This window comes from Pleurodeles waltl, chromosome 2_1 (genome assembly GCF_031143425.1).
Source record: "Pleurodeles waltl isolate 20211129_DDA chromosome 2_1, aPleWal1.hap1.20221129, whole genome shotgun sequence".
Taxonomy (NCBI): domain Eukaryota; kingdom Metazoa; phylum Chordata; class Amphibia; order Caudata; family Salamandridae; genus Pleurodeles; species Pleurodeles waltl.
In genome coordinates this window covers 747,079,367-747,102,253 of record NC_090438.1, presented here as the reverse complement: position 1 = coordinate 747,102,253, position 22,887 = coordinate 747,079,367, and positions in this window count along the sequence as shown.

Here is a 22,887-nt window from a genome sequence, read left to right as displayed (position 1 = left end):
TGCCAAAATCTAAATCCTGTTATATCTAATGAGGTTTAGATTTCAATTAGAGTTCTAAATTAGGCCCTAAGTCATTTTTTTTTTATTTTCATATACTGAGCAGGATTTTATATTTTCAATTTGTTGTAATGTTTTGGCAATTCCTAATGCTTTACACATTTTCTTAAGGAAAGTTATCTACTCTGAGTCAGAGCTACAAGGACCTAACAGGAATAGTAATCTTTTTGCTTAAGGTGGACTTCTATCCAACCTAACTAATAATCCACTTTCTCACAGTGGTGTTCAGCAGTGAGATCCACAACTTGTGTTTAGCAGTGCCACTCAGCTATCAAGGTTGAAAAAATCCCTAAATTGAACTGAAAGTAAATATTGATTTTTAATTTTAAATTGCCATCAGGTCTTTGGTTGGGTCATTTTTAGATTTTTCACAATTCTTTCTATTCTAATGTTAGCACTGTTTAAACATCTAAGGAGTCATGGAATTGGATTTGGATTTGGCTACCTTAGCAACTCTCACTGTGGTGGAGATAAAGGCCCTATGCAAAGAAAGATAATTGAAGTTTGGCCAGAATGCCAAGAAGGCAGATTAAGAAAGAGTCCTCAAAGCCTGTGAAGAAGCCCACCAAGCACAGGTTACCTTTAAGGATGAAGCAACAGATGCAGCCCAAGATGAAAGGGCACACCACCACCTGTTCTAAAATGGATTTTCTGGTATACCATCTAGGGCTAGAAGCGAAGCAGGATCTGTAGTATAAACCATTCTGAACCACCAGTTGGAACTAATGGACAGACAATCAGCAAGGGAGCTGCAGGTCAAACTGGCATTCATAGCACTGGAGGAGAAGAAACTTTCACAGGAAGAAAAGAGAATGGCCTTGGAGGAGAAGAAGGCCAGCTTAGGACGTTTGAGGTTCAAATAAGATGGTGATAGCAATGGTGAAGTGTATAAAAGGGGGACACACACCCCTTACTTGCCCGAGGATATTTTGTCTAGCTTTAAAATAGGGTATGGCATTGACAAATGAGTTGCTCCTATGAAAGAGCATTGAAAATGCACTGGGTGGATCAATAGCATTGGGGAGACTCATGGAGTTGGATTTGGATTTGGCTACCTTAGCAACTCTCACTGTGGTGGAGATAAAGGCCCTATGCAAAGAAAGATAATTGAAGTTTGGCCAGAATGCCAGGAAGGCAGATTATGAAAGAGTTCTCAAAGCCTGTGAAGAAGCCCACCAAGCACAGGTTACCTTTAAGGATGAAGCAACAGATGCAGCCCAAGATGATGAAAGGGCACACAACCACCTGTTCTAAAATGGATTTTCTGGTATACCATCTAGGGCTAGAAGCAAAGCAGGATCTGTAGTATAAACCATTCTGAACCATCAGTTGGAACTCATGGACAGGCAATCAGCAAGGGAGCTGCAGGTCAAACTGGCATTCATAGCACTGGAGGAGAAGAAACTTGCACAGGAAGAAAAGAGAATGGCCTTGGAGGAGAAGAAGGCCAGCTTAGGACTTTTGAGGTTCAAAGAAGATGGTGATAGCAATGGTGAAGTGTATAAAAGGGGGGCACACACCCCTTACTTGCCCAAGGATATTTTGTCTAGCTTTAAAATAGGGTATGGCATTGACAAATGAGTTGCTCCTATGAAAGAGCATTGAAAATGCACTGGGTGGATCAATAGCACTGGGGAGACTTATTGTTGGAGTTATTATCAACACTGAGGAGGGATATACTCCAGACTCTAGAAGATGGGCTGGCTGATTCCTATAATCACACGCAGGATGCCCATGCACAGAAGTTTGTTATCACTCCTGAAAAGTACCAGAAGAAGTTCCGGGACACACACAAAGACATACAACAATCCTGGGCTGACTTTGTAGATGTGTCAATAAAAGTACTGGAGGGCTGGGTTAAAGGTAATACAGTCGCTACTTAAAATTGGTGATTTCATCTGATCATGCGGGGGCACATCTTCAGTATTTGTCATTCAGAGTTACACCAGCATCTAGTGGATTCCAAACTGTCCAATCTCAGAAAGATTAATTAGGCATATGACCTGTGGGTGCACACTAAGGTGTCTAAAAATTCCAGAGGAGTGATCTGAAGAAAGGAGGATCAGCCCCTCTCACGGGAAAGAGGGGAGCAACAAGGATTAAAAGGAGGAGTTCTCAAAAGGGCCTAAAAGACTGCTTAGAAGGGGGAGTCCTGTGCCTTTCCCAACCCAAGCAGGGAAGATGCAAGTAGACAAAAACATTTGACCTGTGAAGGCTGGTGTGTGCCTGGCCTGTCATAAGCCAGGACACGAAAAGGAGACTTGGTGGGTCATTATGACCCCAGCGGTGAGTGTTAATGTGGTGGCAGTACCGCCAACAGGCTGGCAGTACATACCGCCACATTACGAGAATTGACAGATTGGCTGCAGCCAACCCACCACTTCTCCACTCATACCACCATAGTGGTTTCAGCTGCCAGGCCGGAGATATCAATCTCCATCCCGGCAGCCGACATAGTACTGCTGGCAGAAGTATGAGCCTGCCTACCACCATGGATTTCGTGGTGTTAGCAACGCCACAAAAACCATGTCGGTAGGCCCTACCGGTGACAGGGAAATTCTTCCTGTCACAGGTAGGCAGCTCCCCCACCCCCCTCAACACCCTCCTGATGCCCCCATTCATCCAAACACCCTCTGATCCTCTCACTCCCCCAACCCCTCTGATCCTCTCACTCCACCACCCCCTCTGATCCTCTCACTCCCCCACCCCCTCCGATCCTCTCACTCCCCGCCACTCCCCATACATGCATACACCTGCAGACACGCACCACGCATTCACCCATTCACTCACACTGGCATACATGCATTCATACACCAATACTTCCAGACATGCTCGCACACACTGACAAGCAGACAGGCACACTCTTCACCATTCTTACACGCATTCACTCACATGCATACACCCATGCAAATAACACTACACACAAAGACGCATTCACGCGCACACTCACACATTCATGCACACACTCAGACATACACATACACAACAACCCCCACTCTCCCACCACCCTCCCCTGTCGGAAACCCAACTTACCTTGTTCTAGGAGGTCTTCCGGCAGGGACCAGGAAGGGGCACTGCTACCACTAGCAGCGCCCACCAGCAAAACACCACCAGGCCATATCACAAGTTATGATACAGCTGGCGGCGTTCAACTGGTGTGGCAGTGCTGGTGGTAGCAGCGCCAGCTTACCATCGTCCACCAGTATGATCACTGCCGGATTTCTGCCCTCCTTCTGGCGGAAGTCTGGCAGTGATCATATTATGGTGGACGGATGGTAGCCGCGGTGACGGTATTTTGGCAGCCATCACCATGGCGGTAGGCAGTTTGTACTGCCAATGACATAATGTGGGCCTGGGTCTGTTTCACAAAACCCTTCACTGGTAGGTTAATCACAGGGGATTGCAAGAGTAGGACTTTGGGTGGAGGTTTGCCCATGAGCTACCAAGTGTTGGACTGAAACAACCAAAGCCCCCATAGGTGGGGTGGATATTTATGCCCTGGCTGCCTTAATTCACAGCATTGTTAAGTACAGACAATGACCAATAATAAAAAATACAGAGGTAAAAGTTCTGCGGGATACAGGAGCCAACATGATAACGGTGGTGGATAGAATAGTTTCCCCAAAGTAGATTCAACCATAGGATAGTCAATGCTGACAATGAGGTGAACTTTTATACCATGGCAATGGTCACCTTTGAGTGGAGATGGGTTACTGGTCTGAAGATAGTAACTTTAATTCCAGCAATTCCAGTGGACTATCTGTTGTGAAGCCCGCTAGAAACCTCTGCCTAAAGACGTAATCTCAGACAAAATTCATGTTTGCATACTTGAACGCTAAATGAGATGAGTGTAGAGTGACCTACAAGTTTATCACTCCTTATCAAACCCAGGCCATTAGCCTACATGGAGGTACCACAAAAGGAAGTGTCTTCTGCCCCTTTGAACTTTTATTGGGGCACCAGGTCAGAGGACCCTGTCATCTTGTCTGAGAAGGATGGGAGGAACCTCTTAAGAAACTCAAGCCTGGTCAGAGGTCCCCGTCATCTTGTCTGAAAAGGATGGGAGGAATCTCTTAAGGTACCCAAACAGGACATTTTTAACTATTTGCTGAACCTGCATTCCCGTATGCCTGAGTACATGAAAAAGGCTAACAAAAGCTTCAAGGACCACAAGGAGTTTATTAAAATATAGCATAATCAAAAGCAACTGTGACAGAACGGTAACCTGATTGTGTTCAAATCACTTTGCCAGCTCTAGAGCATAGAGTGGTGGTCTGAGCATTTCTGGAGGTGTGAAATGGAGCTAATCAGGTTCCCGGTGGCCAGATCCAAGAGCCCAGAGCTAGTGACCAGAGACCAGAGGTCAGATGAGCTGAGGTAGTTTAGTGCTGTTCCCCACAGGTCTTCTACCTCATCCCTGCAGTGCAGGATTCCTGGTAAGCCCACTGACCTGCTGGTGTTGGCCAGGCTCTGCGAAAGCAGCTGGGGTGCTTTTGCTCTGGGCAGTTTAGACCAGGAGAGCAGCGCCTCAGCTTCCCTTGCCTTTAGCAGCCATGTACCGCTGATCATCCGTCTGCCACTGTGTAACCCCAAAGAGGGCAGTGGCAGCGGGTAGCTTGCTGCAGGCTTGGTTGGCTTGGTGGGGGCAGCTAGGCGTTTTTGCTCTGTGGGTGAGCTAGTTCGGCTGGCGACCTCAGTGCGATTTGAAACGGAGGGCCTGCTCTCTGCAGCTACATAATTTTACAAGCTCCAATGCTCCAAAACAAGCTCAAAAGCACCCTCTTGATTATTGTGCAACATCAGAAGCATCAAGAAGAAGGCCCACAATCATAATTTGGAATGTGAAGTTTAGAGCTTTGAATCATCACCTAGTCCAGTTATCTAAATTTCCTGCAATTGCACTTGACATAAGTGTTTGAGTAAAAACTGTGCAAAAATGCCTTACCTGAAGGCTCAAGCCCATAAACAGCCAACAAAGGAACAACATAAAAATAAACAAGCATTTTCAATGCAACAGGGCTCGCATTTGCTCGAGTTGGAGCTCTTTGCGTTGTAAACTCCTAACCTAACTTTTCTTGCCACACAAATTAAAAGAAAAAAAAACACAGCGCGATAGCGCTATGTAAAATGCAACGCAATCGAGCTGAAATTGAAAACGAAAAAACAGAGCGTGATTGCGCTATGTAAACCCCAGCATGATCGCGCTGCGGGGAAAATTAACAGATAAAGTAGTCCAGAAACCAGGCTCAAAACATTGAGCCTCGTATGTTTCTAGTAGTTTACCGGTGCTGTGTAGGTGGGCTAAACACCGGAAAAGGCATGATGTATGCATGCCTTTCACAAATGAAAGCAAGCAGATTTTAAAGAGCAAACCCAGGAACCAATTAAAGAAACTGACATGATCTGGGCGTGGTTTGAAGCCCAGAGAGAGATTACTTTATGGACAGAGCGCTTTGCACTTGCCCATAAAAAGGGGAAACTGCCATCAGTCTGGTGATATAGTGCCCTCAGACATGACACAACCACTTCTAAAGGCTTGGCAAGCTTGGCAGGTAATTCAGTCCCATCAGTGAGCACTACATCCTACCGTAACCACACACTCACAGCAAACCTTCATTACATAAAGGAGGCTGCCTCTACTACACCTACGCCTTCATAAGCTCTGGACAGTAAGGTACTAGTATCCTCACAAAATGATAGTGAAACAAGGAAGAAGAATGTAGTAAGCAAATTTACAGACTTCTTCAGAGTGGAAAGCCTTAATAATAATGAGACTGATGTTTTAACTGAGATTACCAAATCTCAGAATCATGCGGATGTGCAGCCTCTGGTGAATAATACATTGTCACCACTTAGATATTGGTGAGCAAGCTTTAGAAGACATGGAACAAATCTGACTTATGGGAGACCTGCTCCTACACCACAAGGAGGTGCACATGCACACATACTGTATAAATTCCTGGGCTGTTGAGACTGCTGAGACTCTTTATAACCTTAATTCGACAATTGCACAAATCCACCAGGCCCTGTCAGAGGCAGACATGCTCCTAGCCTTCTTATGGGCAGGTCAAAAGAAGAAAACACCTTGTCTTAAGGGGCTACAAACCTAAACACAATCTTATCTCAAAATTATCAGAAAACATCTGAAAAAGTGGCTAATGTTGATTATTCTTACAACCTGGAGCAGGAGGATATATTAGTAATGGTCAAATGTCTTTTTCCATGTCCTTTTACCAACAGAGAGTGGGAGCAAAATACATATACTTTTTGGAAAATGGCAAACAAGCCTGGTCAACAGAGTACCAGAGGCCAAACATCTCAAATATCTGAAACAACCATTGAGTGGTCCGATAAGGAATATTGGCTCTTTAAGAAGAACTTGTCATGTGCACTAAGAACAAGGTACAGCATCCCTGGGGCCAAATAACTTTTAAGAAACAATTCAAGTCAAGCTAGAAGAATCTAATTAAGAGAAACAAATATCAGCTAGGAAACATATTGAACTTTCCTTTCTCTCCCCTTTTTCTTTTAATATGTTCATCTCCTTTTCATAAAAGGCACATCCCCTATTCATGAAATTACTTATAAATTACTCAGGCCAATACTCTTCTCTCATCTCTCAGAATAAATAAAAAATTCTTAGTTCCTCTTTTTGGCATAACAAACTTCTAAAAATTAACAATAGACCTGGAGAGATAAGGGTTTGCTTTAGATTCACCAACTCCGATCAAATGGCTATTATCACATTTCCTCAAGCACAACTATTATACAATCATTCAAAAACCTATTCTAACAAATGTAATACATTAATACAAACCATCGCTCGCACTTTAACTTCAAGAACATCACAACTTCAATACTCAAGTTGTCCCACTAGTATCCAAGTATCCCAATGCTTCATCCATTTACAAACTACTGATTAAGATTCCAGAACACAGAGATAAATCGAAAGTTGAATTACAATGAGAAGGACATTTCTACATTTCATGGTCTACCACACTTTGGCATAAAAATGTGTAAAATTACTCAAAACATCACAATCTTCCAATACAACTCAAACTCTCTTTTTTTTATCTATGACAGACACATGATTAACTCAGCTACTTTACATAAGATTAACCAAGAATTCTTAGCAAATTGTTGGTCATGTAACAATACCGCTGCAGATTTGTATCATATTCTCTTCTCATGCCCATCTATGCATCAGTTTTGGTTGAAAGTACGGTTCTCAATGAATTCCATTTTTTAGACAAATATTCCATTTTTAGTTTTAATTATTTTTCTTGGAAGCCTTTCAGATATTTCACAAAACAGTACTTGTAAAATTATTATGCTTGATTTATTATTTGCAATTGCCTTTCAGCAAATTATGGAGAACTAGAAAAACTACTCACAACTTTCTTTTCAAGCCTGGTGGTACAGTGTTTGTTATAATCAAAGACTAGACAGAGTGTATGTTACCCCTATTTCATTTATTATAAGAGACATTATTTGGTTACCATCTTTCTAGATACTTGCACTCAAACCTTTACTACTCACCACCCTCTACTAAAAGAGGTCCCTAAGGTTCCACGAAATGTATCACTGTACTTCTCATTTATAATCTGCTTATAATTCTGCTGAAGATGTTTTATTAATGATTTTCTATTTCTACACTTGCTTGCTCACTCTCCTAATTTGCACTCTCAACAGATACTATTGGCATTTGTCATACTTCCACTCCCCTCTCTCTCCCTTACTTTTTTCTCTTAATTATGCTAATAATTATTTATATGCAACTTATTACGTTCCAATAAGGTGCTGTATTCACTCGCAGAACTTCTGTTGTTATTCTTATATTCACAACTTCTACTATATTTATGTAAAGCTTGTTTAATAAACTTCTCCTATAAACGTTAAAAAAAATCTCAGCTAAAAAATGGAGAATGGCTAATGCTTCAAATGGTGAGCATACGAAAAGATTCCACAAAATTCTGGGACTTAATTAGATGGTGTTGTGAAGGCCCCTAGAAGGACATCGAAAATGGGATTCACTGTGAAAATGAGCGAAAATCACTTGTCTTTATCTCAGACACCCAATTTTACACCAACCTGGTGTTGATAGAAGAGGAAGAAAACATCCTGATTCCACATCTGAACAGCTAGAGCGATCACCCAATTTAGTAAGGTATTAGTCTCCAACAAATAGCCAAGTTGACCCAAATGAAGAATCATTGGAGTTCACAGAGGGTGAAGTATGCATTGCCTTTACCAATCAAAACCCTCACAAAGCCCCAGGGCCAGATCACATTCCAATGGATGTTATTCAAACAAATTTAACTATTGAGGCCCCTGTGTTGACAATAGTCTGCAATGCTATCTGGACACACTGGAAAATGTCTAAAACCTTGAAATCGGCAATCACACTTCTGATTCATTAAATGGGCTCTGAAAGAAATTCTGAATATTATAGACCAATCTCACTACTTGATGCAGTACAGAGCATCTATAAAAAGCTGCCTTTGAATCATCTCAGAACTGGTTTGAAGAAAACAAAATATTGTCAGACCTACAGGCAGGGTTCAGAAAGGGTATGGGTACTGTAGACTGGGCCATATGGCTTTATCCAACATGCCTAAAATATGCCTTATATGATAGCCTTCATTGGTTTAAAGGTGACATTTAATTCTGTGGATAGAACACTATTATGGTCTTCCCTAAGCACCTTAGGTGTCGCTGATTGATTGTTAGCAGCTCTAAGCATTTATACCTGGGAAACACCATCTCGCTTACTTTTGGGTCAAAAGTCAAATGTACGACAGAGTTCAAAATAGAAAAAGGAGTGTGTCAAGAATACATCCATGCACCTATGCATTTCAACCTCTTCATTAATGACATTGTCAAGTGGCTTGTTGATCTGGATCTAGAAACCGCAAAAATGGGAGATCTTAATCCACTCATATTGTTGTTTGCAGACAACGCGGTGCTTCTCTCCCTAATGGAACTGTCCATACACCATTTACTACGAGGTGTTAAAAAAATTGTCTATTTCATTTTTAATCAACAATCACTGTCCCCACGACAAAGTGCATGACACTTTTTAAATCTGTAATACTAAAATCGACCTTCAAAATAAGTGGTGGAAACCGCGAGAGACGTAAGTCTTTCAGCTGCTTGGGCATACACATTAATGACACACTTAATTAGGCTGACTAAGTAGTCAGAGTAGGTCTTCACTGAGTCAAATCACTGGCGCCATCATTTGCTTTTTACAATGTTTTTGTTGGAGATCCCTGTAGACAATTATATTCACCAATATCAACAAAGCCATGACTGTTGGATCCTATGCCGTGTAATTATGGGGCTATAGATGTGGCCAAAAACTCCAAGTCATTGAAAACAACCTGTTACGGCACATCCTACATTTAGGCTCTGGCACATCAATAGAGTCACTAAGGGCTGAACCAGGCATGAATGGGACAGTATCTCATATTTCTTAAACCAATTGAGTACTAGACTAGGATACTGAAAAATAAATAATTGTTGAATTATGAGAAAGCGCTTTTGGTCCCAACAGTAATAAAAGGCACCCACAAGCTCTGCTGACTGGATTATAAAGCTGCTTTAGTAAAATACATAGGTTCTTGAGTTATCTGGGACAACTCTGAGTCAGTAACTGCTGATGTCATGACAATCAGAAAAACGTAATCAAGACTACACTATGGCTGGGCCCTGGAATGAGGCTGGCTATCAAAATTTAACTTTGTCATCACATCTTCTATCGCATCAGAGCTGTACTTATCCTCCTTACACTTTGAGGAAAAACTGTGTTTTCATACTAATTTTAGACTCTGGATTCTATCTGTATTGGCTTTTACGAAGTTGTAGTTAATACATTTAGCTAATTCACATAGCTTCTGGTACATGATTAGAGGTCGAGAGTCCATGCTACAGTTTATGCTCATTTGCTTTCATACCCTCAAAGAAAGGGGGGAAATAATTGACTCCTTATTTCTAGAGCATAATATAAGACCATGTTCTGAGGATGTTATTCTACCTAATCACAGACTCTGAATGACTGTTTCAGAAGGTGGCCATGTATAGTTTATGTACCTGGAAAAGCCTAAGGGCCTGATTTAGAGTTTGGCAGACAGGTTACTCTGTCACAAAGGTGACAGATATCCCTGCTGCCATATTCCGATAGCCATAGGCTATAACGAGATCGTAATAAGGCGAACAGGATATCCGTCAGGTTCCCCTCTGCCAAACTCTAAATCAGGCCCTAAATCTGCTCCTTGTGGGTTATCTGATGTCAAGACAATGAAGGTTGCTAATGTAAATGTTCTGGTGGTTGCTTTGTAACTTTTGCATTTTTTTATCTAAAAAATTGTTTCTTTTTGTTCGAAACATTATTAACAATTTGTAATCTCTATTTTTATGAGACTGTTCTTTTTATATGGCCTGTAGTCTAAGACTAGTGAATTCTACTGCTTCTACTACTACTACTACTACTACTACTGCTGCTGCTAGTACTACTACTAGTACTACCAGCCTGTTCAAAAGGTGTGAGTTGTGAAATCTATGGCTCCTAAGACACTCCAGGACAAATGAACCTGGCCCTATACAGTACTGTAGAAGGTGAGTGAGGTCACCTACCTGGTGAACATTTGTACCTTTTGGCACCCACACAGGGTGATTAATTTCAACCATATCAAGCTTCAGACCTTCTATTCCACAATGTCAAGGATGGTTCAGTGGTAGGAATAGTGATCTCCCTTACACCAACAGAGCAGCAGCAGAGAGACTGTCACTAGTTTTGACTAAGTAGTGTGTACATGACACTGATATTGATGACAGTATACCTGTCAATAATAAAATAAACAGGTTGTCAGACAAAGTATGGACCAGGATCAAGAAAGAAATGCCCAAAATGTTGTCTCTGTGGGTGACTGAGCCCTCTAGTAGGCCATGGGCCAGCCCAGTGATACTGAGACCCAAAGCCAACAAGGACCTCGGGATGACCAAGACTTACACACACCCAATATCCAGATCTGATGAGCTTGTTGACCTGTTTGGGGGTTGGCACTAATGTGCCCCCAGATTGTCCCGATTGAGAGATCTCAGAGGAAATCAGCATTCACAACTCCTGAGGGCTATTTCTAACTTAAGCTTTGGTTTGAAAATTGTTCCTGCCACCTTACAGAGATGATAAACAGGGACTGTTTGTGCTGGAGACTTTTAGCTCAACATGTCTATATTATATTGCTGCCATTACCTCCAATTGGCAGGAATACATGTCCTACCTCTCAGGGATGTGCTTTAGGCCTTGCAACAGGCAGGACTGACTACCAAGGCCAGCAAGTGGGATATAGGGCTGGGGGTCTATAGTGTACTAGCATCAGCAAATTGGTGTGGCACCACTCCAGCCCAAGATCCAGATAATCAGGTCTTGAGAGCATCCCAAAGCTCAGACTCAGGTCAGAGCTTTCTGTGGTCTTACAGGTTATTACAGGAGATTGTGTGAAGGGGAAATGTCACTATTGTAGCTCCCCTAACAGAAGCAACCAAAGAAGGTCATATAAACCAAGGAGTGTCAGAAGGCCTTTGAGACACTGAAGGAGGTGCTGTACACAGCACCTGCACTCAAGGAACCTGATTTCAGCCAGGAGTTTGTGGTCCAAACATATGTTTCAGAACATGAGATTTGGGAAGTGTTATCTCAGCTAAATTATGAGGGTCAGGATTAACCAGCTGCCTTTATCAACTGGTGACTGCTTCCCATCACAGCTGAACAATGAACCCTAACCTCCTGGCTCGCCATTGCTGTGATCAAATTTGCTGCTACCATACACTTGTGGGGTCCATCTGACCCTTTCCCCCACCACCTTTACAAAAGATTCCGAACAATAAGAGAGGCATTAGCACACATCCTGAATGTCTTCATCAACTCAGCCACATTTCTGGTCACCGAAGAAATATGCCTCTATCATGCCTTTGCTCAAGAAGCTGTCCACTGACATAGCCACATTTTCCAATTACATAAAATCATCCAAGGTCTTAGAGAAATCAATAAACTGATGCCTCACCGCCCACCTTAGCAATCACCATACCTGCATTCCAACAGCACTCAGTCTGGATTCAGGCCCAACCACAGTACAGCAACAGAGCTCATTGCTGCCACAGATGACATCCACATGAACCTTGACAGATGAAGCATGGCAACCCTCATTCTCTTAAACCTTTCTGCAGCATTTGATATGGCCTCACAACCCATTCTCATCCGGTGCCTGCAGGAGATTGACATCCAAGGCCCCGCTCTTTTCTTAATGGATAGAACACAAGCTGTCAGTGTCATGTCATACCTTACTCCTCGGAAGCCTGCAAACTCATCTGTGTAGTGCCTCAAGGTTCATCGGTCAACCCCACCCATTTCAGTGCATACATGATACCTCTGGCTAATGTCATCAGCATACACAACATCAAGATCCTCTCCTGCGTCGATGACATGTTCTCCCTCTTGAATAAGACCCCCAACACAAGAAACAATTGACCACCTGCACAAACAAAGTTGCTAATTGTATCAAAGACAACTGTCATTCATGCCCTAGTCACTAGAACTGTGGACTACAGGAACACTCTCTAAGCAGAGATCACCAATAAACTTACTAGAAGCTTACAAACCATGCAGAACTTGGCAGCCAGACTCATTCTCAACCTCTTTCACAGAACTCACATCACATCACACACCAGGGGGTTCCAATGGCCCCTGATACTTAAGCATTCCTGTTTTAAGCTCTGCAAACACATTCAAGATACTAAACAACATATGCGCCACCTACCTGAACAGTAGCATCTCCCTTCACCAGTCCCCCAGACACCTCCGCTCTGCAGGACTTTTACTTGTACAAATCGCATGCATACACCGAATCAGATGAAAAGGATGGGTGTTCTCTTCCATTGCTCCTAAAGTGTGGAATAGCCTCACACTCCACACCAGAGCCTCCGCATCTCTTTTTGAAATCTGAAAGAAGCTGGAGACCTTGCATTTCCCTTAACCAACCTACCATAGGCAGACCTAAGCACACGCATATGCTCAGCATCATGATACCCTTGTGAGTGATAGTGTGCTTTAATAATACACATAACATAACACATCCTAACATAACATAACATAATGTAACATAATGTAATGTAACATAACATAACATAACACAACACAGCACCACACATCATAACATAACACAACATAACGTTGAGGAGCATTGAAGTGCCAAAGTGGAGAGTGCCCTTGCTCTAGTTTGGTCACTGAAGAAGCTTAAACCCTTAATGTTTAAGACTCAATTACAGGTTCAGACTTACCAGAGGGCAATCAGATGTCTCATGCAAATGGGGGAGGAAAACCCAAAATTATTCAGGTGGTCCATCTCTCTAGAGGGTATGCACTTTGCAATGAAACACATACCTGGGACTGACCTTGCTAGTGTAGGTGACCTTTCCAGGTTCTTCCACTTAGATGATGAGAACTGCCAAGGGAATGGCTAACTTGCTTCTCTACTTTTGCCTGGAGGGAGGTATGTAGGAAACTGCCTCTTTTTGCATGTTCTCTCATTTTTTTGAATCGATGTTTCTGGTGTTTTGAGTCTACCCTGGGACTGTTAACTAGGCACCGGTGCATGTGCTCTGAACCCTAAAACATGTTGAACTGGTTAAACTCCTAATTGGAATATTTAGCTTAGCTGTAAGTCCCCAGTATATGGTACAAAGTACACCTAGGGCCTGTAAGTTAAATATCACAAGAGGAGTACAGCACCCACTGTACCGCCCACTACAGTGATAGTACAGACATGACTGCAGATCTACTACTGTGGCCTCAAACACACAAAAATGTGATGGCAGGAATCCTTACAAGTTGGCTAACCACTGACAATCACTCTGGGCAACAGCCCAAGCCATTGTGTTTTTGCTCACCATGCCACCTCAGTTTGGATTCAGACATTTGCAACTCAACCTTGACCTTGCTCCTTATGAAAACAGTGTATTCCCAACTGCTAAGCAAACTCCACACCAATCTGTAATACTAGCAACCTAAGAATGGTTTTACCTTGATAAGGGCTCATCAGCCAGGTATAGATTTATTCCAGTGGCACAGTGACTAAGGACCCATGTCTGGGCATACTGCCAGGCCAGGTCCTCACCGAACAGGAACACAAGCAACCTGGGACTAGTTTTGCCCTGATAAGGGCTCATCATCCAGGTATAGCTTGGTACCAGTGGCACAGTGAGCAGGGGACCCACAAATATGCATACTGTTGCCACTTAGGACAGTACATCAAAGACACAATAGGTGATGGGAGGAATGTTTCCAATATGTCTAACCAGTGGCAATCGTTCAGGGTAGCTTCCCATCCTTTTGTTCTTATCCTCATCATTCCACCTCATTTTGACAAAGCCACATCCAAGTCAGCCCCAACCCTGTTCGCCATGGGAACAGTCCTCCCCAAACTGCCAGGCCGGGTCCTCACCAAGCTGAAACACAAGCAACCGAGGACCAGTTTTGCCCTGATAATGGGTCAAAAGCCAGGCATGGCTTGGTTTCAAAGGCATAGTGTATATGGTACAAAGTGTAATCAGGCCCTGTAAGGTAAATATTGCTAGTGGATTACAGCACCTAAAGTGCCATCCACTACAGTGAGAGTTCAAATGTCTGCAGGCCTACTACGTTAGCCTGGCTATGAAGTTTTAAAACTAGAAATTCGACTTGCCAAAATAACCCCTTTTGACAGGTTTAAACCCTTCTTTTAAATATTAATGTGACTCTAATATAGGCCTTACTGCCCATAATTTAGGGTGCTTGGTATATAAAAGAGGACATACAAAAGTTTAATACTAAACATGCCCTTACAGTGAAAAAGCCCCCAAAGCTATGTTCTCTGTAACAGGGCTAGCTGTTCATTGGAAAGCACTGGGATACAATATTACATTTAATAATTGTTTTCTCCTGCTAGGAAACAGAAGAAAATATATTTTTGGGCATTGTGAAGTATTTATGACAAGCCCAATTCATTGAAGTCAGTTTTGCGATAAATATTTTGACAAAGTTTCTTTTAGAAAGTTACCTTTTTTCCTGCCTAAAGTCTCTGGAAGCTCTTAGCATGAGTTCCACCTGTCACCTGGTAGATGAAAAGCCCACTTGGTAAGGAGTAAACTTGCTCCTAGGGATGAGACAACTGCCTTCAGTGTGGGGGGGAAGTTCTGTTCCTCTGGTAGGATGACCATTTGAGCTGTACACAGGAACCCTATGAACTTCAAGGAGGCCTAACATATGACAGGAAAATAATAGCTGATATCTCTGCAGGGACCACTTTTGCCCAACTAGTCAGGTACCCACCAGTACCTGACTCACATCAGTGGGAGAGGAGCTGTCCCCAGAACTTGTTTGAAGTGATCACCAAGGAGGGATTTCCCAGACCATATCTCAGGGGTGGGTACAGGAGCTCTGCATAGGAGAAGAAAAGTTCTGTCACCTTGGTATTAGAGAGGAGAACTGTGGGATTATTTGCAGTAGGGCACACAGGAATAGCTTCAAAAGGGAGTAGGAGGTAGGGCTTCCCCTGTGTGGGAACTTACCCTATTGGTTAGGAATGGGCCAGGAGTCACCCCTACCCACTGGCTAGTTCTAGGCACAAACGAGGAACCCTCTTCAGAACACTACTTGACTTGTGGAAGACAGAAGAAGGTCTGCATCTGCTGTTGAGACCTGTGAGGAGACCTAAAATGCTGATCCTGATCTTATTTTCATCCAGGAAAAAGAGGTGGACTCCAAAGGTAAGTTGACTTAACTCCTTTTAAGCTACAGGAACACAACTAGCTGTTAGAAGTCCCTTTTTCTGAAGTACCTGAATATCAAGTTCCAACTGGATCTGCCCTCGACCCTGCTGGCTGCTTCTGTTGGGCTGAGTCTTGACCCCCAAGGGCTTTTCATGAGATCCTGGGATCCTTGCTTGTGTCGAAGTGTACTTCATAAGATCCTAAAAAATCTGTGACTTAGAAACTCTTTGGCTCTAGAGACCTCCGGAGGACTGGGAAAGGACTGCAAATCAGTCCGACAAAGGTGTGTTGCCCATGGGCCAAAGATTCAGGTTGCTCCACAGCGAAGCGTTTACACAGCAGCAAATCAGTTTCAAGAGGATGTTGCAGAGAAGGTATCCGGCCGCTTGAAACCCATCTTGCAACCTTGCCCCACTGGAGGAATCTGAGGTCCATAAAGGTGGCTAAAGGCCTGATTTAGAGTAAAGCAGAAAGGATACTCTGTTGCAAAGATAATGAAGTATCCTTTCTGCTGTACTTGAGGTCCATTCACCTCCTATAAAGCCAGATGGACTGATAGTATTTCAGTGGCAGAGACCATACATCTCTTCTGCTGATATACACCTCTGACAGTGAGACAGAGAAAAGCCATTGAAGGTTTATTTATTTGACTGCCCGTTCAATTTAAAGAGGGTGGACAAATGCTTCTTTTCGTTGTCCATTACCATCAGGTAAAATCTGGTGGTAAGGGGTAATCAAACCTTAGAAATATCTCTTTATCCATGGGGAAAATCTCCAATTGCATGGGGGGGTGTCATTGCTTTCCTTACTTTCGAAAACAAAATCCTGCATTGGGATTTTGTTTTTTTTGTTCTGAATAAAAAAACTGAGGCCCTCATTACAACCCTGGCAGTCGGTGATAAAGCGGCGGTAATACCGCTAACAGGCGGGCGTTAAAAAATTGAATTACAACCATGGCGGAAACGGCCAACACAGACAGCCACTTTAACACTCCGACCGCCACGGCGTTAACAACAAACACCGCGGCGGTCACCGCCAACAGACAGGCGGAACACAATGTACCGCCAACACTATTACAAGGCACCAATCTGCCAGCTTTTCCAGGACGGTTCCCTTCGCCATCAAAAGCACAGCGGAAACAGTGTTTGGAAGGAAAACCACTCACCTCTCGACACTCAACGAAGAACCAGGTCGCCACGGAGCCCGAACTACAGGTCCTGCCCATGTTGCTGTATCTCTTAATACACCACGAAGTGGAAAGAAGGTGGTGGCAGCAACTACCACGGGGAGTACTGCACCTAGCACACAGGGGAGGGGAGGAGGGAAAAGAGAGTGACACACGCACGCAAAACGCAGCACCCCCACCCGCAACAACACACACACACACACACATATCCAATAACATCACAGATACACCCCGTCACCCCCTGGAAGAACGTAAGGACCAAATGAAATGAGTTTATCTAGTGTAATATTTGAACAGTCAGATAGGCCAAGAGAACAGTAAATAATCAGTATACACACGTATTTACAGCAAGTATACAAGTCCGTACACTGTCCCATTAAATGTCCGTTGGCCAGTGGCTTCAAAAAGCATTGGCGAAGCCCACACATGACACCTGCCTCAAAACGGAGAGAACACTGCAGGGACATCAGGTCGGAAAAAAAACAGGCACCTCAAGGGGAAGGGGAGGGGGCACTCAGCTGGATGATGGTACGACGCCACTGCTCTCAAGGGGGCTCCATGCCCACTGCTTGGTCCTGGGGAGTGCAAAGCCACAGTCTCTCAAGTGTGTGCTTGGCCCACTGCTTGCTCCTGGGGAGCGCAAAGCCACAGTCTCTCAAGTCTCTCAAGTGTGTGCTTTGCCCACTGCTTGGTCCTGGGGAGTGCAAAGCCACAGTCTCTCAAGTCTCTCAAGTGGGTTCACTGCCTACTGCTTGGTCCTGGGGAGTTCAAAGCCAGAGTCTCTCAAGTGGGTGGTTTACCCACTGCTTGGTCCTGGGTAGTGCAAAGCCACAGTCTCTTAAGTCTCTCAAGTGGGTGGGTTGCCCACTGCTTGCTCCTGGGGAGTGCAAAGCCACAGTCTCTCAAGTCTCTAAAGTGGGTGGGAGGCCCATTGCTTGCTCCTGGGGAGTGCAAAGCCACAGTCTCTCAAGTCTCTCAAGTGGGTGGGTTGCCCACTGCCTGGTCCTGGGGAGTACAAAGCCACAGTCTCACAAGTGGGTGGCGTCTTCCACTGGTTCTGGAGGGGGCTTTGTGCCCAGAGTGCTTTATCCTGCCAAGGACTGTGTTAGTGGATGCTTTTCTCCACTGGTTCTGGAGGGGGCTTTGTGCCCAGAGTGCTTCATCCTGCCAAGGACTGGGTTAGTGGACGCTTCTCTCCACTGGTTCTGGAGGAGGCTTTGTGCCCAGAGTGATTCATCCTGCCAAGGACTGTTTTAGTGGATGCTTCTCTCCACTGGTTCTGGAGGGGCTTTGTGCCCAGGTTGCTTCACCCTGCCCAGGATAGGGTTAGTGGACACTTTTCTCCACTGGTTTTGGAGGGGGCTTTTGTGTCTAGAGTGCTTCATACTGCCAAGGACTGTATTAGTGGATGCTTTTCTCCACTGGTTCTGGAGGGGGCTTTGTGCCCAGAGTGCTTCATCCTGCCAAGGACTGTGTTAGTGCATGCTTTTCTCCACTGGTTCTGGAGGGGGCTTTGTGCCCAGGGTGCTTCATACTGCCAAGGACTGGGTTAGTGGATGCTTTTCTCCACTGGTTCTGGAGGGGCTTTGTGCCCAGGGTGCTTCATCCTGCCAAGGATAGGGTTAGTGGGCACTTTTCTCCACTGGTTCTGGAGGGGGATTTTGTGCCCAGAGTGATTCATCCTGCCAAGGACTGTGTTAGTGGATGCTTTTCTCCACTGGTTCTGGAGGGGGCTTTGTGCCAAGAGTGCTTCATCCTGCCAAGGACTATGTTAGTGGATGTTTTTCTCCACAGGTTCTGGAGCGGGCTCTGTGCCCAGAGTGCTTCATCCTGCCAAGGACTGGGTTAGTGAATGTTTTTCTCCACTGGTTCTGGCGGGGGCTTTGTGCCCAGAGTGCTTCATACTGCCAAGGCCAAGGACAGGGTTAGTGGATACTTTTCTCCACTAGTTCTGAAGGGGTCTTTGTGCCCAGAGTGCTTCATCCTGCCAAGGACTTTGTTAGTGGAGGCTTTTCTCCACTGGTTCTGGAGGGGGCTTTGTGCCCAGAGTGCTTCATCCTGCCAGGGGCTGTGTTAGTGGATGTTTTTCTCCACTGGTTCTGGAGGGGGCTTTGTGCCCAGAGTGCTTCATCCTGCCAAGGACTGGGTTAGTTGATGTTTTTCTCCACTGGTTCTGGAGGGGGCTTTGTGCCCAGAGTGCTTCATCCTGCCAAGTACTGTGTTAGTGGATGCTTTTGTCACTGGTCCTGGAGGGTGCTTTTTGCCCAGAGTGCTTCATCCTGCCAAGGACAGGGTTAGTGGATGTTTTTCTCCCCTGGTTCTGGAGGGGGCTTTGTGCCCAGAGTGCTTCATCCTGCCAAGGACTGGGTTAGTGGATGCTGTTCTCCACTGGTTCTGGAGGGGGCTTTGTGCCCAGTGATGCTGCTCCTGGGGTGTGGCATGTTGACTTCTTCTCACCTGTGTGTCACAGCCATGCGATGTACCCGGAACAGGTAGCATGATACTCAATGGAGGCAGACCCACACTCCATCCTGCGGCGAATAGGCTGCCAAGTGCTGGTTCGTGTCAGTGCTGGAGGTGGTGTCTCAAGTGGCGTGTCCAGGGTCCAGGACGTCACCTGCAGACTCTGACGGCTGCACACTGGGAATGGGGCTGACATCCGACAGAGTGGCATCGGCTGTTCACTTGGCTGTGCTGATGGTGGTGCAGGCGGCAGTGGCTGCGGCGGAGATGCTGCCAGTGCAGACCGTGGTGCAAGTGACTGTTGTGGTGGATGGAGACACCATACAGTCTCCGGCAGCCTCGGATGGCTGATCCTTGGGGAGGATGCTGCAGACAGACGCTGTGGCAGAAGCGGTGCAGGGGGCGGCGCAGATGGCGGTGCAGGTGGCGGTCGGAGCGGCGGTGGTGACTGGGGTGCATGTGGCTGCCATCCCTGAAGATTTGGTGGTCACCAGCCCGTCCCCTGGTGAAATTGTGCCTAGAGGTGATGTGCCCTTTGGCTTGTGGCTCTTCCCCGTCTTGACAGCCGCTGCAGGGACCTTGGCACTGTCCACTCTATGTTTGTGCGAGGCCGTGCTGGGTGGGTGGTGTGACTGTCCCCTGCTTGAAGCCTGTCCCTTTTTGAGCTTTGCAGGTGGCGGAATAGGGTGGTCCTTCTTTTATGTCGGTGGCACACTGGCAGCTCTGACAGGTGCCCCCTTTGACCATCCTGGAGTAGCAGGGACCACAGTGGATGCAGATTTGGTGGCAGAGGTGCTGGGCTGGGATCTAGACATCCTTGCCCTAGGAGAAGGGTGGGGGGAGGTGTAGGGAAGAGCTCCAGGTTAGCTAGGTAAATTTATTTGGACACACTGGGACGGGAAGATGGAGGGGGTTTGGGAGTGGAGGAAGAGGTAGTGGTTGTTGGAAGTGTACGTCTGCTGAGTTTGGGTGAAGGTGCATGGGTTGGAGGCTGTTGTGAGGTGGATGGGTGTTGAGTGGGTGTGTGCCTGCGTTTGTGTACTTTGGGAGGAGGGCTCACAGACACACTTGGAGAGGACACAGGGGACGTGTGAATGGTAGTGGAGGTGGTGACTGCACGTGAGGGGTGTGTAGTGATGGGCGTGCTGGTGATGGAGGTTGTGGCTGAGGATGTAGTGCATGCAGGTGTGAGTGGAGATGAGACTGGGAGGGAGGTGGAGGACGTGGAGGAGGGGGACACAGTGGAGGCAGTGGATGTTGGTGTGTCTGCAAGGGGATGGTGCTTGTGTGTGTGCCTGTGGGACGTGTGGTACTTATGTTTGCCAGAGCCACTTTTGTGTGTTGATGTGTGCGCATGCTGCTCTGATGGTGTGCTTGGGATAGGCTGAGGTAGAGGGGATTGTGTCTGGGTAGTGGAAGTTGTTGGGGGAGGCTGAACACAGAGACAATCGCTGCTATCACTGCTGAGGCCAGAGCCTGAAATGCTCTCTGTTGGGCCGCCACACCAGAATGAATGCCCTCCAGGTATGCATTTGTTTGCTGCAAATGCCTCTCTACACCCTGGATGGCATTCACAATGGTAGATTGCCCAACAGTGAGGGGTCTCAGGAGGTCAATAGCCTCCTCACTGAGGGCAGTAGGGCTCACTGGGGCAGGGCCTGAGGTGCCTGGGGCGAAGGAGATGCCCACCCTCCTGGGTGAGCGGGCACGGGAAACACGCTGAGGGGCTGCTGGGAGGGCGGGGCTGGTAGGGTGGGTGGCGGCTGTACCTGTTGTTGCGGTGGGCACAGAGGTGCCCTCCACCGCAAGGGAGCTCCCATCAGAGGAGAAGTCGCTGTTGCTGGTGTCCCCTCCTGTCCCCGTCTTGGAGCTCCCTCGCTCTCCATCCCACTGATGCCCTCACCGTCGGTGGATTCACCCTCCTGGGCCATGTGGGATGCAGCTCTTTCCATCTCCGGAGCCTCTGCTCCTCCGCCAGATTATGCTAATGCACACAAGGACACGGTGACAAAAGAAAAAGGGGGGAAAGACAGAGGAGACACATGGTCAATGCCAGCAACACCACTACCATTGGCGGACACAACACACAGGGAGCAGCCCTATTCACTAGGCCATGCACTAGCAGTTAGTAGTAAAATCCCCTGCCCATGGGGGACTATGCCTAACACCATTTGCTGCACACCTGGAACCCACAGGAGCCTGACTAGTTGTAGATGCCCACTACCACTATTGGGGTAGGAGTGCCTCAGAGCCTGCCTAACAAGGGACCTACCCTACCAAGTTCGTCCTGGCCTAGGGGAACCCACAGCCAACGTCCCCCAACCAGACACCTCATAAAGCGTGCAGAGTCAGCTGAATGAGACTGTACTCACCCCCTTGTGGCTGCTGTGATGCCCTCAAGCACCCATCCAACTCTGGATATGCCACCGCCAGGATCCGGAATATCAGGGGGGTCATGGTGCGATGGGCACCCCTTTCACGTTGGGAGGCCATCCCCAGCTGGGCCTCCACCGTCTTTATGCTCCAGCGGCGCAGGTCCTCCCATCTCTTGCAGAAGCGGGTGCTCCGTCTAGGATAGACCCCCAGGGTCCACATTTCCTTGGCGATGGCACACCAAATACCCTTCTTCTGGTGGGTGCTGACCTAGAGGAAAGGTATAGGATGAAAGGAATTTACTCTCCTGTCCGGACCGTCATACTCATTGCCCACCAGTTCCCACCCATGCCCTGACACACATACACTCACCATCCTCTTGTATCATCCATCCACACATTCATGGCCCATGCATCATGCTCACAGTGTACTCACCTGTTTGTCTGGAGGACCGTACAGTAGCGTGTACTGGGGGAGGACCCCATCCACTAGTCTCTCCAACTCCTCCCAAGTGAAGGCAGGGGCCCTTTCCCCAGACCCTCAAGCCATTGTCGCTTACAGACACAGGTCACAGCAGAACTTTCAGTGTAGGTCCTCTCCTGTTGAGGGTCAGGTATCAAGTTTGTGAACAGATAGAAAATGGCGGTCACGTCCACGGCGGTGCGTACCATCACCGCCGGCATACATTGTCATTGGCTCCTGGAGCCCATGGGGCCCAATGATAACCAATGCTGAATTGCGCAGCGGTCTTCGACCACCTACCGCAACGCTGCACAACGCCAGCGCAGTTACCTCATTTCCCCTTGTCCCTCCTTACAGGTCAGGCAGCCGCCATTTCAGGGGGGCACATGGCATGGCACCTAACTGCGTCACAGCACATTTGGGCAGAAATACAGACAGACAACGCCACACACGGATTTACTCACATTCCAGTAAAAAACACTTGTGCATCCTATGTGGTACATGACCCTCTGCTCACCATTCTCCTCCATAGGGCACAT